General features: G+C 41.8%; 1 protein-coding gene across 2 annotated transcripts in view; it reads right to left on the minus strand.

The window, feature by feature from the left end:
- The window catches only part of Lar (tyrosine-protein phosphatase Lar), a 356,161-nt gene that overhangs the window by 68,961 nt on the left and 268,129 nt on the right, over positions 1-19,071 (minus strand). The window lies entirely within an intron of this gene.

Genomic DNA, 19,071 nt, shown 5'->3' on the forward strand with positions numbered 1-19,071 from the left:
TCGTGACACCACTGAAAAGATCTGCCGCCTCCAGAATTCAAACCCGGGACCTCTGGGTGGGAATCCTGTACATTAACCACCGCAACATCCCGATCCCATCTATGGAGGTTAACTACGGAAATTGTACATATTCCAGAGGATTGCATTGTTGTCTTGGATTGCCATATTTCATACGATTAGGAGTGTTTATTTCGTTACCCTACGGTAACACACTGCTATTTGATATGAAAATAAATCTTCGAAAGAAAAACGGCGGGACCTATCTCTCTAACTCTTTTTCGGCAGGTACATCCGTAATCATGAGGATACAGCAGCTTTGTTAGATGACCTAAATGCTATACAAAGCTGGTGCGAAACTTGGCAATTAGAATCAAACTTAAAAAGTGCGTAGTGATGCATTTTTGGAAAAAGAGCAATTCCCTCCCGAACGTCCACTGTGTAGACTCGATTAAATACCTCGGCGTTAACCTCATAAGTGAAATAACCACATACATACGTGAAACACATACGGGGAATATGTGGACAAGCTAACAACAATTAGTATTTATTAAAATAGTGTTGGGGGAATGTGATGAAAAGTTCAACGAGAAATTATATCTGTCGCTGGTTAGGCCTCATTTAGAATATGCTTCTAGTATTAATGGGATCCTCACAAAATTTGATTAATTGCCGAATCGGATCGCGTGCAGCATAGAGGAGCTAGATTTGTAAAACTTTGTTATAACAAATTTAGTAGCGCATCCAAAATATCAGAGGAGCTAGGCTGGAATTCACTCAATTAAGCGAAGGCTAAAGTACAAATTAAATCTCTTGCATAAATGGGAAGGATGTCTCTTTAGCAATGATGTTGAAAATGCATTATTAGCCCCATCGTACTACGGCAGGAGAGAGCATGCCAGTAAAATTGGAGAGATTAAGTGTAGAACAGATAGGTTTAAGATGTCATTTTTCCCACGAACGATAGGTGATCAGAATAACGTTGTCCGAGCTCGGTAGGGGTACAAATATTCGGGTCATAATTTCTCCGTGTGTATTTACCCTCTGCCACACACCCTAGCGGTGTTTTAAAGGGTACCAAAAGACAAAATGCACTAAAAGAACTGAAATAGATGCTGTATTAGTGCTGTAGTAGGGGTTTTATAATGGCCTAATAAAAATATTCACTTCTCTTCGTCAGATTCTTGAACATTTCGTCTGCCTCCGTCGATAATTTCATGTTTCACTTCGCACTTCCTCCTTCCGGTTTATGCCGAGGTAGCAGTGCTTACGGCGTGGGAGTTGGCGACGTTCGGACAAGTTACGACGGTAAGGACGCGTTTTCCCACGGCGCTTCCCTCTTTTCCAAGGCATACAGCTACGCAGGCAGTGGTTGAGGGTAGGAAGGGAGGGAGTGTGAGAGAGAGAGGGGCCGTGGGGCTGGGAAGAGAGGCTTGAGTTACGAGCCAGGGCGAACGGCCCCAGCAATACTGCTGTCGTCGACGCGAAGTCCACCCATAACTTTTAATTACGGGAATAGGTGCGGCTGGCCGACGATGGAGATGGAGAGAGAGCTCGCATTGCCGCTCCCCCCCCTTCTCCACACACGCCCATGTCCTCCCTTCGCCCGAGAAATCTTCTCCCAATAGAAACCTGAATATTACTGGCGTCATGACTGCGGCCATTTCCAACTTGGATCCACTTGGGACTGTGGCTTATTTCCCGTCGGTCCTCTGCATAGTCCGGAACCCCCCCGCTCGAATATTTATGACAATTAGACATGAAAATGCTACTGAATGGAATTAGCCAATAAGAGCTCACGTTTGGACCAGAGGCGTGGAGGTACTCAACCGTTGGGATGGCACGCACGACGACTCTTTTGGCCCACCATTTCTGTTTACGTTTGCACATCTCCATAAGAAACAAATCGTTCGTCAATTGTTCCCTCCGGCGAATTATCTCGCAATGGTTTGGCAAACGTCGACTTTAAATGCCTCCATTCCAGTATTATCGCCAGGTTTTCCCTCACTACGAAGTTCTATATCGCTGGAGGCGGTTTTACAACAATTTCAATAGACAAAAAGTAACATAATTGCGTGCGATAGTAATTTTAAGCTCGATGGTTCCTTATGTATAGAGTGGTTACTGCTCTCAATGAGTGAGTATAGAAACAAAATCTTGATTCGACTTTTGGAGTTGGATCGCTTGTGGGCTTCGTGTGCATTTGGGATGAATTCAACACAATCACAGAAGGTTGGTAACGAGTGCAATCACGAATATTCCTCAGCGTTTCGGTCTGGTGTTCGACGCCAGAGAAAATAACTGGATAATACATCTCGATGCCCGGAAGAGCGATTACGGAGAACACGAAACCTCAAGTGAATTGAATGGATTGGCTGAGCAAGGGATGGAATGAAGATCGCCGTTCCGTGCGGCTTGAGAGACATTGGAAGAAGATGACCGTAAATTGGTAGGCTCCTGAGATGAGGGTGTGCTGGGGGATGCAAAATAGTGCCAATCTGAGACACCAGTTCATCGGTGCGAGTACCCACGACTAATATCCTAGCAATTTCTCGGTCCCTGGGTATCGATACCTTTTATTTACACCTAAACCTGCCAAAGAAGTGCGCTACCATCGTTAAGCAGTGCTCTGCATTCGCGAAACACACTGGTCCAGCACGGACGGGAAAGACCATGCGACTCTCTCGAGAATCCATAGGTTTTAATAATTTTTGCAATCCATTAGGGCTTTATTCCCGATGCCGCTAATCTTTTATGGCGAGAATAAAGTGGGCGGGGGTGGAATTCATGATAAGCTAACCACTCCAGAGCGACATTACCACCTGCGGTCCCCCCCCCCCCGCGCGTCAGTCTCCGACGGCCCCGAAAGGCCCCTCATGACCCTCCCAGGAGCGCACCTGACTCCCTTCTGAGGGCGCCGCCTCCCCTCCCAGAAACGAAACGGGACCTGCCTGCGACCTGACCTCGCTCCCTATTACACCCCTGATGGATCTCGTTCGGGCCAACGGACGCAACGGAAATTGCGAGACAGTCCAAAAATTCAAGTTCGTCCGTTGAAAAAATAATAAACCAAAATAATTACGATTAACGATACTGAGTAGTAAAGTGGAGTCTTCATTAGCCGGTCCAGTTGCGGACGAATGCTATCTCGAATAACCGAAAACTCGAATAATCCTTAAGCATTGTTTAGCGAGCATAATTTAGGCTGACCATCGAAATGGTGATTATGATGACCAATAATAGCAATTGTAACATTTTTGTCTTTTGTTCAGTTGCAGTTCTTACCTCCGACATTCGCTTTCCTTTTGAGTTTACCTTATTTGTTGCTGCCACGACAAAATAATCCACGAACACGTGAGAACATACGTGAATAGATAGATCTACACGCCGGTTAATATGGAAACTCGGTGTAGAGGGATTTGGATAATCAACACTTTGTACATATCCTGTAAAACATGCGGCAGGGCACAAATGCGACATACGAACTAACGAGTAACATGGATTCCTGTTATGGCGCAGTGCCGTTTTGATGTCGGAAAGCCGACTCTGGATGTTGACGAGGTTCCTTTTGCCGCCACCAAACGTGATAGTTTGAAACCGACCGACTTCACTGTGACTGCTTCAGATTCTTAACGGCTCGAAGCTTTCAGCCTAATTTTTGCCTAACTTTCCTTAATTTTTACTGAATGCCCTAATTTTTGAGGACCGGCATTGAGTTTTGACAATTTTCCCTGAATTTTAGCAAACGACCCTGATGTTCGGCAGCCACTCCGAATTCTAAGAACCAGTCTTTTATTTTGAAGATAGGTCCTTCATGGGATTTCTTCCGCGTAAATCTGTCGCGGCGGACTACAGTTTCGTATGCATCACACCAAACTTCTTCCCTGTCAATCTGGTCGGAATCCCTTAGGAACTACACAAGGACGGTACTTTGAAGAATTTTAAGTGTTTGTGCAAATCAGTTCAAAAAACTAATTAAAAAATAATAGCATTACTTCTGGAACGCACCCTATGGTCTGCAGAGGAAATTCGGAAATGCCGTCATGATTAGATCAACTAGATGAAACTCCAGCAGTTCTGAATTCTGTCTCACAGTTCTGGTTGTCGCTGTAAGTCCTTACTTCTTCTATTGGACCTTATACTGCAATGATCAGGCCTGCATTTTGACGCACGATCCTGAATTGTAGCGAACAGTCGACCTTATTATCGACTTGGTCACACGTATTATTATATAGAAGTCATGCCTTTGCTCGCTGGATAAATCGGCTTTCATATGGTTTGACGCTCAAATTTGATCACAAAGCAATAATAAGAGCCATAAAAATTACAATCCTCGGAAAATCAAATAAATGCAGCCGAAGACGCTTTTCTAAATAAACCAATTTGACTTGTTGACTGAACTAAGTTGTCGCCAACCGCTGGCAACGAAATCAATTACCTAAGTGCGGACGACTTCTTGAGCAACGAGTGTTGGGAGACATTATCGGTCCATGACAGAGCTCTTATCCACTCAGATGACGACGAGGAAGACTGACAAGAGAAACGCGGTAATGGGGAAATGTGCGTGGCGCACAGGCAAGCATTGGCGTCAACTATTTACATGAAATGCGAAAGTTGGGGCTGGCGAAACTTTGAAATTGACGCTTGACGTTCTATGGTGTATAAATTCCATTACACTAAACGCCTCCGCACACAGGTGCTGAACTACTAAAGCTCATGTTTATGTCACCGCCAATCACATCACTGAAACGTCCGTCCCATTGACCCAGAAAACTATTGGAGACATTAACTTGTCAAGATTCGTTCGTTCCTCTACGACGAGCATAACAAGCGATCTTAACGTATGAATGTATACTGCAAGAAGCATGGGATGGGGATGAACCACAAGGATACTAAAGTAATGGAATTCTCAAGAAGCAGGAATGCTAAATTAAACATTGCATCACAAGGGAATACTCCACAGAGGAGGTGGAACTGTTTACGTGTTTGGAAGAAAATGGGCGTTGTAACGGGGGTATTAGGAGAAGATTGGCGGAGGTGAAAGAGAAATTGGCAAGAAGACGAGAATTAATGGCGAGTATGCTAAGTTGAGAGAAGATTGAGTCACTGAGAGGAGGCAACTACCATGTTCAAAGAACATAAGATTACAAACAAGGAAGCAGTTCGTCAAAACGTTCGTGTGGAGTATGGCACTCTACGGATCGGAGACATGGAATATTGGAAAAGTGGACCAACGAAGAATAGAAGCATTTGAAACATGGTGCTGGAGGAGAATGCTGAAGAGTAAATGATCAGAGAATGTGAGGAACAATAAAGTATAAAGAAGAGCAGAAGAGGTAAGGACCATACGGAGAGCTCTAATGCAAAGAAGAACTAGGGTTTGAAATTTAGGTATCGGTATCTCGTTAACAGTATGAGCGGTTGATTGAAAGGAGTAGAAGTCTAAGATAAGGGTGGTATCGTGCCTCGGTACCAGTACATAGTGTACCCATTCTAGTTACCACACCTAAGGATACTATCCTAGGTATTTATAGGTATCTGCATGCCGGTAACCCTGGCGTGACCCTACGACTATTTAGTATGTAGCAGGTATTAGATGGTCGAACGGTCTAAAACAAGTAAAAATACATTTAGACAAGCATAAAAGCCTTAATATTAAAAGCTGATCCAACAGAAAAGATGTAGAATAGGGAGACAAACGACCTAAATTCTCTCTAGACTGCGAATAAAATAATGAAAACTGAAAGCGCCCTTGCTTGAATTATTTGCAATTCCAAAGAATTTAAATCCAGGAAAATCATCCAGACATTAAATAATAAAAAAACATATTTTCGATGGCAAATGCTTCAATTAAAAATACCACAATTTCCCATTCAAGTTACAACTATAAACAGAAAAATATCCTTCCGTCTCCATTAGATTGAGGCATTTAAGGCCTGGGTTGGCAATAAACCCTTTATTTTAAGAAGATGATGATGAAATTGATATTGACGCTTGTTATTTCACCCCAAAATAAAGACGACTAGCTTGTTTGATTCCCAGGCTGATCCACATCTCTATATTATTTTCAATATTTAACCTGATAAAAAGCTTCAAGAAACTTTTCAATTTCACGGGAAAATGAGACTAAAATGATTTTCAATGAAATTACAGAAATAAAAAAAACATAAACACGGTAATCAACCCGAAGGTCGGTTTGGTAGGTGATGGTAGAGTCCACCCAGGACTCCGACAGCGTGTGAAATTCACACATCAGGGTCGGGGGGACAGTTCCTTTCCCTGTGCCGGTTATGGTTTCCCAGGAAGACTTGGTACCCGAAATATCACATAGCTTGGGTGGAGCTGCAGGTGCCCAGAGTGACTTGCCCGGGAATCGAACCCGGGACCCTCCGATCAGCAGTCCAACGCTCTCCCCACTGGACTACCGCGACCCACTTACAGAAATAAATACCCCGAAAATTTTCACTTGAACTTCAATTATTTCAGCTTTAGTGACATCAGTTAAACATTCAAAATCACCCGTCAACACGGTTTTAATAATTTGCGGTACGTGGAGAAAATCTAGTTCGACTAGGTCAGCCTACAAAGCGGAATGTTTCATCAAATAGGAAAGTATCTCAGGCGTCAATTTTTGAATACGTTTGATTTCCATTACAAGAAATAAAAACCGAGGCGAATTTCCGTATTTAATCATCAAACTGTACATAATTTCAACATGACTCCTTTTTAAGTGTGTATCCTTGAAATATTTAAACAATTCAGTTTTCCCGATAAGTAAGGCTGCGCTCGGAAGCGACCTCCAAAGGCTAAGAGGGATGCCTATCCTCGTTTCATACCAGCCAATGTTTATTTGGGAACCAACGATTTGAAATAAAAAGCGCCTTTCATAAGATTTTGAGGAAAATTCCATTGTAGGTTTAAAAAAAACAATATTCCAAACTTGTTCAGCATTTACAAATACATACTTTGTTCCATACAATCTACCCTTTGAAGAAAATTTGTCCTTTTACATTGCATTAATAGGAACTTAAATCTTAGTCAATGCGGCGACAATAACACTACCTCGGGGGATTAGGAGGTGAAACGCGGCGTCCACGCTTATTCAAATTGCTACGATCGACTCTGGACACTATCGATTATCGAAAGTTTAGTGACTGCGATAGCAAACGTAACATTGTGTCTTTGCGATGACGCCGATTCATCTGCACTACACGCATTTTTAGATTATGTAAACACTTAATATTCAAGGGATCTACAAATACACATAAGACATTTTTTTTCCTTTATAAGACGTACTCGTAATTTCAGTAAAAAAAGCCAAAAATCAGTTACCCTCAAATGCCACCCAATTCCAATAAGCCACGTTGTCTAGTTCAATTAAAACCAATTATTGCAGGATCGAGATGGTGCGGGGGCTAACGTACTGGCTTCCCACCCAGAGGGCTCGGGTTGGAATTCCGGCGGCGGCAAATATTTTTCAGAAGTATCTCGATCCCTACTTGAAGTGCTTTGTGGAGGGCACTTTGAGTGAGTACGCCGTCCGTCGGATGGGACGTTAAGCTGCGGACCTCTTGGCGCATTTCGCTGAGAGTAGGCTTATGCCGACGCCGGGTTTCTCTCCACCCTTCATCCTTTCCTGTCCATCCCCTATGGCGCAAATGACCTCAGCTGACTGTCGCCTCCCCTAAATACTACTATTGCCAATCATTGCTTCAACAAGGAGTGTTTACGTACTCCGTGTTGATACCATGGTCAGTTAATATTGAGAGCCTATTTACATTATATTATCATAATGTTCCCTCAACCAGTTTTGTTAAGGCACAAGGTTATTATTAGACTTTGCCCATCACTGCACCTCAACAAACAAGGTACTTCTAAAAGTTCTCACCGAATCGAGCGTAGGAAGAGTCACACTTCTTTCACTTCACGGCCCGCCAGCCTTCCCTCGCACTGATCAAAGGCACTCCTCGCTCCGATTTCTCGCAATTCTTCCGCCCCGGCGAATTTCTCCGCGATGAAAATTTATACCTGTTTACCTCAGTAAATTCGACATAACGTCGTCGGGAAGAAATGAAAAGACTCCTCTTTCGAGTCACCAAAATCAAGTGGAAATCTTCCAACAACGATTCTTCTCTCTCTCTTCCCGGGCGAGCGACCCGAGTGACGCAACACAGAGGAAGGCGAGAGGGATGAACGATAGGAAGAGGGAGGGGGAGAGGGAGACGGGGGGGGGAATAGAACGCCCGCCGATAAAACTATTCCGCCAAATGCCCGATCCAAAATGTCCTTCATTGCGCGAGAGTCGGGGGAGGGGGGTTGCGGAAGGAAAGGAGGGGTGATAAAAATCTTTGGGGGGGGGGGGGGAAAAAGGCAGGGGTGGGTGGTGGCCTCTCGGGGGAAAAAGAGGAAGGAATAAAGGTTAGGACGGGGTGGGGTGAACATGGGGGCAGTTTTGTGGGGAGGAGAAGGAGTTTCAGCGGGGGGGCTTAATACCCCTTTTCCTTGCGGAAGGGAAAAGCGTAAACTCGTTTGAAACACGGCCCAAGAGAGAGAGGGAGGGGGGAGGAGCCGGGGGAGAAGGTGGGTGACGGGGAAAGGTGGTTGGGGGGGAGGAGGGAGAGGGGGGGAGGGTGCAAGGGTCAGGCAGGGAGAGAGAGAGGGGGGGGGGGGAGTCATGTCGTGGTCCGGGGTAGCGTTGGATTCGACCGCGGGGATGGATGGAGAGATTACTGGAAGGGCGAAGAGGTTGGCAATATTTTCCCGGGCGCAGTTTAAGGGTTCGACGTAAGGATTAACGCGAGACGACCCTCAAAGAGAGTTGGGCAGAGAGACGGAGGGAGGGAGAGAAATAGGGCAAGGGAGTCAGTCCCCAGAGGCCGTGTAGCGGAGCCGCTTGATATACGTCCGTTGTTCGCCGCTGACCTTTTGTCTGTGTGTGCCTGGGAGGAGGGAACCGGAGATTGTCTGCGTGGAGGGAAGGAAGAGGGTTGCCGCCCTTCGTTTTCCCTTTTTCGCCGAGGTTTTTTGCTCTGGATTCAAAGGGAACTTGCACGGTTACAGTTCGAGAGGGATAATTATGTTGCACGTGGTCTTGCATCGGAAGGGTTTTCTGGACGTCACAAAAGGGCCTCCACAGTCGAACCCCCTTCGACCGGACACCTGTCCTACACGTCGAGCAACTTGAGCGCTTTTACCCGAAGGCACGTCTCATGTGTCATTCCGCGGCTGGTACTTTAATAAAAAAATAATCTGCACAAAGGTATTTGGTGACCTTTTTGAAGTAAAAATTGAAGGAGCATCTATTAAGCATTTATATATACATACATACATATATATACATATATATATATATGTATATATATATGTATGTATATATATATATATATATATATATATAAATATATATGCATTCCAACACGAAATCCCGCCAAACGGCGAATAAATACTCATTTATATTGAAACAGATATAAGGAAAAGGGATAGGAACACACATAAAGGACGAACACAATATATATGTATATATATATATATATTTGTATTATATATATACATATACATATACATATATATATATATATATATATATATATATATATATATATATATATATATATACATATATATATATACATATATATGCATATATATATATATATACTCATATATACAGAAACATATATAAGGAAAAGGGATAGGAACACGTATAAAGGACGAACACATTAGAGGTGGGGAAGGCGGAATCGAACGGATCACAAGAGTAAAAATATTTCCTCAACCGGGACTCGAACACCGGATCTTTCCACTTGCCGGGCGGATGCTCTTAACCACTTGAGCTATCGAGGATATGTAATTTACCCTGAGATCCGTGGGTCTTATATGTCGCCTATGTGTCGTTATATGAGTCCCGGTTGAGGAAATATTTTTACTCTTGTGATCCGTTCGATTCCGCCTTCCCCACCTCTAATGTGTTCGTCCTTTATACGTGTTCCTATCCCTTTTCCTTATATATGTTTCTGTATATATGAGTATTTATTCGCCGTTTGGCGGGATTTCGTGTTTGAATGTGTATATATATATATATATATATATATATATATATATATATATATATATATATATATATATATATATATATATATATATATATATATATATAGCAGTACGAGAAGTTGGGATGAAGGTAGACCGTTAGAAAACAAGAGTTACACTCAGTAAATAGGAAAGCTATATTAAACCTTAAGTTGGGGAGGGGAATGAAATGGAGCAGGGTACGCTTTTGAGAAGCATTCTTTGGTGTGGTGGTGAAGAGATTAAGAGGAGAAATGCATTAGGGAGGGACAGTTTTGGAATGAGACAAGAAGATTTGGGGGTGTTGTAAGAAAAGAATGGATGAGATTAGACGAAATGAGTTATTGGAAGGGGCTGCCATTATATACATATTGCGTGACCCTAAAACTGTCTGTTGTGTATAGTTTCATTATTCAGTTCTTGGTACCTTACAACCTCCATTTAAGCTATCTAAGAAGCCCATTTTATCCCTTCCCACACCCACCCACATAACATTTGCCCTTCTATCACGGCCTCACACTTCCCACTACTTCGCCATATCTCCTTCACCCACTTTATTGCTTACCCAATAATATTTTCTAAGCGACCTCATTGTTTTATGAAATGTAAGCAAGTAAAAATACAGCAATAATTTATATATATTTACGGCAGATGTCAATACTTTACACTCCTTCATACCCTAATAAAACCTATTGTATTCACCCCCTGCCACACACCCAAGCGGTGAGTTGCAGAGTAGTAAAAATTAAAATAAAAAATCAAACCAATGAAGTATTCTGCCGTGTTGAGCAGTGGTGATGAAATGTTCTCGGCCCTATCGAATTTGTTATTTTGGAAGGGAGAACATGACTATCTTATCGCATTTTATTTTAAATTGTGAGCAGGAGGAATCAGAATAACTTGGCAGGTCGCCCCAACATGGATATATATTTTCTTGAATAAACAACGACCGGAAGAATATCCGTGCGGTGTTAAGGGATGTTTGACTTAAACATATTCTCTAGCAGTTAATTTTTTCCCTTGGCTTCGATAGCCTAATGTTTCACGAAATCACACCAAAAGGAAGACTCTCGCGGGAAATCCTCATTGCCGATGAAATAAGAAGTTGGAGACGCAAAATTATTTCGCAGAACACCTGAGAGTTCAAGCGTGCACTGCAATGCAATACTCGGAAGCACGAGTCTTAAGATGAAATTTACCGTTTTGAAGACGATTCCTGCTATCTGAAGCAGAGTATGACATAAAGGCGACTCTTGTTCCTCGATGAAAGCTTCAGAAATTTAGATCTAGGTCGCTAGAACAAAATTTCGATAAGTAAGTAAGTGTGCGATGTTACACATATCAATATATATATATATATATATATATATATATATATATATATATATATATATATATATATATCGATATTTTAAAGATACGCCAACTAGCACACTGCTCTCTCGTTTCCATAGAGGCAATTATGCAAATAGGATATTTTTATAGCAATGGTGAGCGTAATTACCTTTAATTCAATCTCGAACAAGAGTCAACATTGGACAAACGGATGCCCAGCAGCCCACGGGCATTTATTGTGGGGCGGATAAACATCGCAATGCAATGTCAAATGTGCACCAAAGGAAATTTACTAAATCGCAGGAAATTCCTATTACATAGTAACTGTTTCTAATTGTATCAGGAAATTTAATCTCCATTTTTTCTCGCTGGTTGTAAACAAAAATATGTTCGCAAAATCTGGATTGCAAAACCTCAAAATCCTGATTCGTTCACCTGGTGAGTGACGACGATTTTATAAAAACTGACCGAACTCTTGAAAGCTCAACGATATATTCTCGATCACATTTTGCAGTGATTTTGCAGGATGTGTTGGTTTGCATTGGCAATGCGTAAGTGCATCCACTGTGAATAAAAAAGAGCACGGTATGACATGGCACTTAAGCACCCTCGCGATCCATATGAATTCGAAGAAACCGAGTTAATCCAATCGTGGACGAACAGTCTCACAGGGTGCTTGACCACTACGGGGGGCCGTAGAATCGGAGATTGAAGTACACACAGCAATGCCTGGAGCTCCTTCAGGGCCCACGGCCTGCTTCCCCGTCAAAATGCCGAACTTAGGCCCAATTATCGCCAAAGGAACGGTAAAAGGGGTGTTGTAGAACGATGGAGAAGGGTAGAACGCGTGGGTAAAAAAGACGTCGGTGTAGTGGATCGGAGGAGGGATTTTGTGTATTGTTAATGAAGGTGGAGGCATCGGAAGCGGGGAGGAGGTCATTTGCCACGTGCACGAGAGGATTCCGTTCCCACTCGCTAGGTGGCGAAGATTTATCCTCGGGTTCTCTCCACTCCTGCCGTTCCCCCGATGACCCATGCCTTAACACAAAAGCTGCAGAATGGATGGCATTCTCTGTAAATAAAACCCAAAGGTAAGAGAGTCACGTCCGTTAGTATAGTTCGCTGGTTATCGTCCCATTAAAAAATAGCCAAAAACACACTAGAACAATAATTAACGGACTTCCTTCCCCTCATTTATTCATCCCTCCTTTTCTGTAGTTTTGCACCCCCTCTCCTCCACTCTCTACATTTCTCTAAACCCCCACCCCCTCGTCTCAACCTACACCATGAGCAATGATGGACGCAAAGTAATATTCACGGTTGCACCTGAAAATGAAAACGCTACCTTGAAACCGCATTTGCGAAATAAAAAGTGTAATAAGATGATTAGTAGAAGCCTAACGCTTGTGAAATTTCATTTTTATTCATACGGAAATCACATGTAAAATTACAGAGTAATTGTAGCGTTTTATTGAATAAATTTATTTTTGTCTGCATACTTATCAGCATCTGGTAATGGGCATAAAGTGAACTATGTCCAGTAGAGAACACACTCACTTTGAAAGCACTTTAAAGTGGGATGGCGGAACACGGTGCGGGGCTATTTGAGCCAAGAGAACCACTCGTCAGTAAGCATATAAATTCGACAGTGAAAAGTGTAGTTTTCGAGGAGTGAAAAAAACGGAAATGGAGCTCATTTCCATGACGATCACGACATATCATGGAATGGCGCATTACTTAACCAGCTGGAGAAGTCTCCCACACAGCACACACTGCGAAGCGGGAGGAGAAAGACTTCAGATGACCCGTCGCCCCCTGCGAGGCCAGACAGCTTCAGCGCCCCCGTTCTACGGTTTCCACAACGTCTGCTGGTGCTTTCCGGGAATGAGGAATAGGCAGGGCAATTTTATGTATTCGATAGTGTCTGGCTCAACTTTGTCGAGGCTCAAGTTCATTTAATCGCTGGTTAGGCCTCATTTAGAACATGCCGCTAGTACATGGGATCCTCACGAAGCTGGATTAAATGCCGAATTGGATCGCACGCTGAGTCGAGGAGCTAGATTTGTAAAACGTTGTTTCGATACACTAAGCAGCGTATTAAAAATATTATAGCAGCTAGGCTGGGAATCACTCACGGAGCGAAGTTTAAATTGAAGATTGAAGCTCTTGCAAAATCTCTTGGAAGGAGGTCTCTTTAGCACTGATGTTGAAAATGTATCATTACCCCCATCGTACCATCGTAGGAGAGATCATGTCAATAAAATTATTGAGATTAAGTTAGACTTAAGATGCCTTTTTTTCAACAAACGATAAGGGACCATAATTTCATTGTCCGACCGCGGTAGGGTTATGTTCGGGTTATAATTAATCTTGTGTGTATCCACCCCCTGCCACACACACCCTAGCGGTGGCTTTCAGGGTACATAATTAAATGAACAAAAACGACTTTCATAAAAGATAGTTTTAATAGATCTGCAGCAAACTGTTTCCACATTAGGGATGAAAGCACTGAAACGAAAACTTCCCACCTTATGCCCTCGGTTTGAACCTCGAGAAAATGCATATACACTTTAGTTTCCAAATTAATTCTCAATATCGCGCGAATAAAAATGGATGTATCATTATTGCAAACCGTGTGTTTTGCCGTAAATAATTACGCACAAACGGGTGAAGGGCGGACAGCGCACGTCACCACCCAGCGCAGCTGACTTTGCAAATTCTAGTGAAAGGTGAGGGAGAGTGAAATTTTCCCCAATGCAAGCAGATTACGCCCCGCTGACTTCAGGGTCATCACTCAGAAACGAAAATGAGCAAATAATTTCGATAAATTAGTTATCTTTTCAACTGAACCGATTTTCAAAGTAATTACAGATGACGCCAGATGTAAATTCGGATAAAAATTCACGCTGTCGAAGCAACACGCCCACGTTTTCGACGGGCAGCAATGGCGGCAGCTGAGGTGCGCCGAGGGGATGGGTTGCCCCCCCCCCCCGAACCCCTCGGTGGGTAATACGGGGAGCGGGGGGATGTCTCACCTGACGGCGCGGCGACGCCCTCGCGATCAAAGCTCCGCATTTTAACTACGGCAACACTTCCCTACAACTAGTTGAAGGGAGCTTGCATGTTGTCATCACTTAGGGTCGATGCAGGACAATAAAATATGGAGTTTACAATAGCATGACCAAGTTTAACGCAATAAAGAAAAGATGGTAACAATTTTCCACCAGAGAATGATAAATTAAAAGAGAAAGCTTGGGCAGAACTAAGGAAAGAGACTGGGAATCCAAATGTTTTTTGGGAGGAATCATCACAAATTCAAGGTAAAATGCCGGGCATAAAGAACAATTAAAAAATGTTCATTTAAAAAGTTTACCTGCAAAACTATTCGAGCCCTTTCCTAACAGGGTAAATACTTGTAAGAAAAGTTGCAAACAATTTATATAATAATTTGATTGATGTGTTGAGTAAAATTGTATGCAACTGCTTAGTTTTGATTTTTTTCTTATTGATTGGGAAAATTGATGTAAATGAGATGGGGATTTTCTTCTTTTTGTGTTAGAGATTGGTGTCTGGATGTTTTCTTTAAGAGAATTGTTTTTTTCTGACTGATTTTATTTATCTTTTGTGATACTGATTGGATTTGAGATGTCATGTTAATTTTCCAAGGCAAGTTTGATTGTAATACTTGGGACTTGTGTGTCACTTGACATTGTTTATCTGCAAATGTGAGTTTTAATAATAATAACTCGATAACTAAACACGTAATTCTGGATAAAGAAATTTACACAAGTAAGTGCCAAGTCTGCATTTCCTCCAACAATTTTGAAATCCCTAAGAAATACACCACTACAGCATACCAAAAGTTAGTAAAAAAGTCACATCTTCGGCACTTAATGTTTATATCGACAGAGAAAATATAAAAAATAAAAATAAAATAAAAACTTACATCATCTATGGGAAAATTGTAACTACCTTTTCTTTACTATGCTCGAATTCCACTACGTCACGCCTGTAACTACTTAATTTGTTCAAGCTTAACGCATTTGAAGTTTAAAGAATGGCGAGATAGCAAAAAAAATGCGTTTGAAAGCACATTGTAATAATTTCAACAGATGTACGATAAATTATGGTGAGAACTGCATAATTAAATGCATTTTAGCCACATTTTCACGCTTGCTAACAAGTTAGTTGAAATCTTGGGAGTTTAAACGGAATGTTTCGAACACCTGGAAATATTTATCTGGGACTAAATTTTCCGCTAGCAAGTAAACGGGTCTACACGGGCTTTCAGGGATTTTATTACATGTTTTGTCTCTTTATCCAACCCCATTATTCTCCCTTACCTATCCCACCTGGTACTTGCCCCCCTGCCTGGGTGAATCGCGGGGTATTTATGTAGATGTATCTTTCCCCGCGATTTCCAATAAGTGATACAACCTTATCTGGGATCGAATCCGGGTCACTTCCTTGGGGTTTTTAAATTTTCTGCTTCTTTTCAGCGTTCCCTGAACAACCTGTAAAAATTTCAGCTTTAAAGGCTGCCAAGAGTGGCCCATAACCTGTGTCAGTCCGTGTGGTTATGGATCTTTATATGTGCAGGAAATGCGGTCATCTTAATACACGACCCATGGCCAGCCGAACAGAAAATTGCTTTCATCGGTGGTGTACGGGTTCAATCTCAAATCATCAGCCCGGGGATTAGTTCGCCAGTGCGGGAAATATTAAAAGTGATAAATATGTCTTCATCACATGCCAAGTTTTTCAAACCTTGAGGATTTAACAATTTTAATAATGATGAAGTGTAGGCCGACGACGGCGTCATGTGCAACGCTGACCATGCTTTGCAATTTAGAGCTTCACTCGCGACGTTTATTCGTCGCTTACGATTCATTCCTCTGACGCAACAGACCGGGGCATCACGGGTATCACATAAGCCGATGGTACGGCATCCCCACAGAAATGAAATATAACAGGACCATTTCGAGCGAGAAGATATAAAAGAGACGTAAAGAGGATTTTAGTGGGGCATCTTGGGGAATTGAAGAAATCTATGGCCTCGCGCAAAACTTTTTTAATTCATTCCAAGAGCTTACACCACCTCCATATCAATACGTTCTCATAGAAGACTATTTCGACGGTCCTGAGCCTTAAACGACGGTCATTTTTCTCCAAATATGCTTGAAGATTAGCTAAAGGTATAATGGAATCTTTTTAGTGTGTAGTAACTAAAATAAATATTGCGAAGGTGTGTCCATATAAAAGCAGATACATGCCTTATCCTATACAGGCAATGAATGGAGGTCGATAAAAGACGACCGAAAAAACCAATAAGGACTATTTCCTTTTTTGTTTTTTTATATTTTAGCAGGGATTTATTTAGTCTTGTGCATGCTAACCTTTTTAATGAATAAATTTGAACACGTGCGTGGCAATACTAATTCTCTTGCCCATCCGGAAAAATTGACATGATTGCCGAATAGGTTTGAGTGTAGCGTAGGGGAGCTAGATTTCCAAAACGTTGTTATGGTAAACTTAGTAGCGTATCAAAATTATTAGAGCAGCTAGGCTGGGAATCACTCACGGAGCGATGGTTAAATTATAGATTGAAGCTCTTGCATAAATTTGAAGGACGTCTCTTTAGCAGTGATGCTGAAAATGTATTATTTCCCCCATCGTACTACGGTAGGAGAGATCATGCTAGTAAAATTAGAGAGATTAAGGGTAGAGCAGATAGATTAAAGATGTCATTTTTTACGAACGATAGGGGATCATTATAACGTTGTTCAACCGCGGCAGGGTCATATTAGGGTACAATTAATCTGGTGTGTATTCACCCTCTGCCACACACCCTAGCGGTGGCTTGCAGAGTATATATTAGTACTCGTTTAAATAAAAATAAAATATAAAACAACACTAAATATCCGACCTAGTCAGCACGTGACTGGACTCACTGGGTAACGCCCTACAATAATATAAACCATATTTTTATCATTATATACTTTCAATTTCCCATTTGAATGCCTAATCAACCCAAGTGATGGAGGGTAAATTAGTGAAACTAAGTATGACTTAATTGGTATGTGGTCCCTTGTAAATGGCCGTTTCGAAAAATGTAACCATTAATTTTGATCTATTGATGGTTATTAATTGATCGCTACTCTTTTCTATAGGCCTCTAATTGTAGTATATTCAAAATCAGTGCGGGAACAATTATTTTATGCATACCTAGGTCGTGCACTATTGATATCTAAGCCAGAAGCTTACAAATCTTTTTTTTTTCAGAACCTCTAATAAGTTCCATTCCATTAAAATATTAATACGTAACGCTTTTGCTTTTAGAGTCTGTGCATGCAGATAGAATTCTCAGCCAAATTTTCGCATTTAAATCCGTTGAATCCGCATTCAAATAGGGTTTAACTCTGTTCCTATCTCCTATCTTTTCTTCCCTCTACCACGTTTAATATAAATAATAGAAATTGATGGATCTACCCAACATACTTGAAATGATCTATACATAAATGCATTGAAATAAACAACTAGTTCCCACATTATCTAAGGAAAAACAGGGTCATTTTATGCGATTTAAAAACAATATTAATTACTTTCAGATTTAAATAGAGTACCAGAAGGAGTTTTTCTAGTAATGTAGTTATTTTACAAGTGAAATATTTCCACTTCTACACCGTCCGTTGAATAACATAAAAAACCTTATGCTGAAGTCAAAACGACCTTTTACCATGAATTTTCAAAAGGAAATATTGGTTCTTGATATTTACACCTCTTCAGATTGCGTCGGTTTACAATTTTTACATCATGAATAGAAAATGATGAAATTATGCACAACGGTTCGACTAACCATACGACACAACAAGGCAGTAAAACAAGAGCTCGACCATCCATTGCAAACTTCCTGACCCAACTACCATGACACTAAAGTGAATTTACGCCACAATCATCGAACAAATGACAAAAGTTTGCGAAAAAGCATTTCGCATATTGGCGATTAAGAGTCCCCGTATTTATTTTAGTTGATTAATCAACCGCGCGCGGCCGCGATGGCACAAACAACGTAAGAGCAAACGACCCTTAACATAACACGGATTCATGAAGTTCCCGTCCGCTATTTGTTTAGTCCGCTCGCGAGAATGGTGCATTCCACGAGTGGGGAGGGTGCGATAGGGGAGGTGGGAGGCGGGTGGTGTGGGTGGGACGGTTGCCAAGCCGCCGAGATGGGCCGTTAAAATATGTAAGAAGGAGTTGGGGGTGGAAAGAAGTGAGCGAAAGAAATAAAAGGCGGGAATAATGTGGGAGGAGGGAAGACCGAGTGACGAACGGTGGAGACGAACCAACGTCATTGGCTGGTGCTCTTATTACCTGATATGTTATGTAATTAAATACGTTGTTGTTATAAACTGAATAGCGTATCCAAAATATTACAGCGGCAAGGCGTGGAGTCACTCACGGAGCGACGGTTAAATTACAGATAGAAGCTCTTGCATAGATTGGGAGGAGGTCTCTTCAGCAGTGAAATTGAACATGTATTATTACCCCAAGGGCACTACGGTAGGAGGGATCATTTTCGTAAAATTAGAGAGATTAAGTGTAGAACAGATAGATGTAAGATACCATTTATTCCACGAACGATATGGGATCATTCGCGTAATAAAATTT

The sequence above is a fragment of the Hetaerina americana genome, unplaced genomic scaffold, assembly GCF_022747635.1.
Source record: "Hetaerina americana unplaced genomic scaffold, ioHetAmer1.1.p SCAF_6, whole genome shotgun sequence".
In the NCBI taxonomy this organism is placed as follows: domain Eukaryota; kingdom Metazoa; phylum Arthropoda; class Insecta; order Odonata; family Calopterygidae; genus Hetaerina; species Hetaerina americana.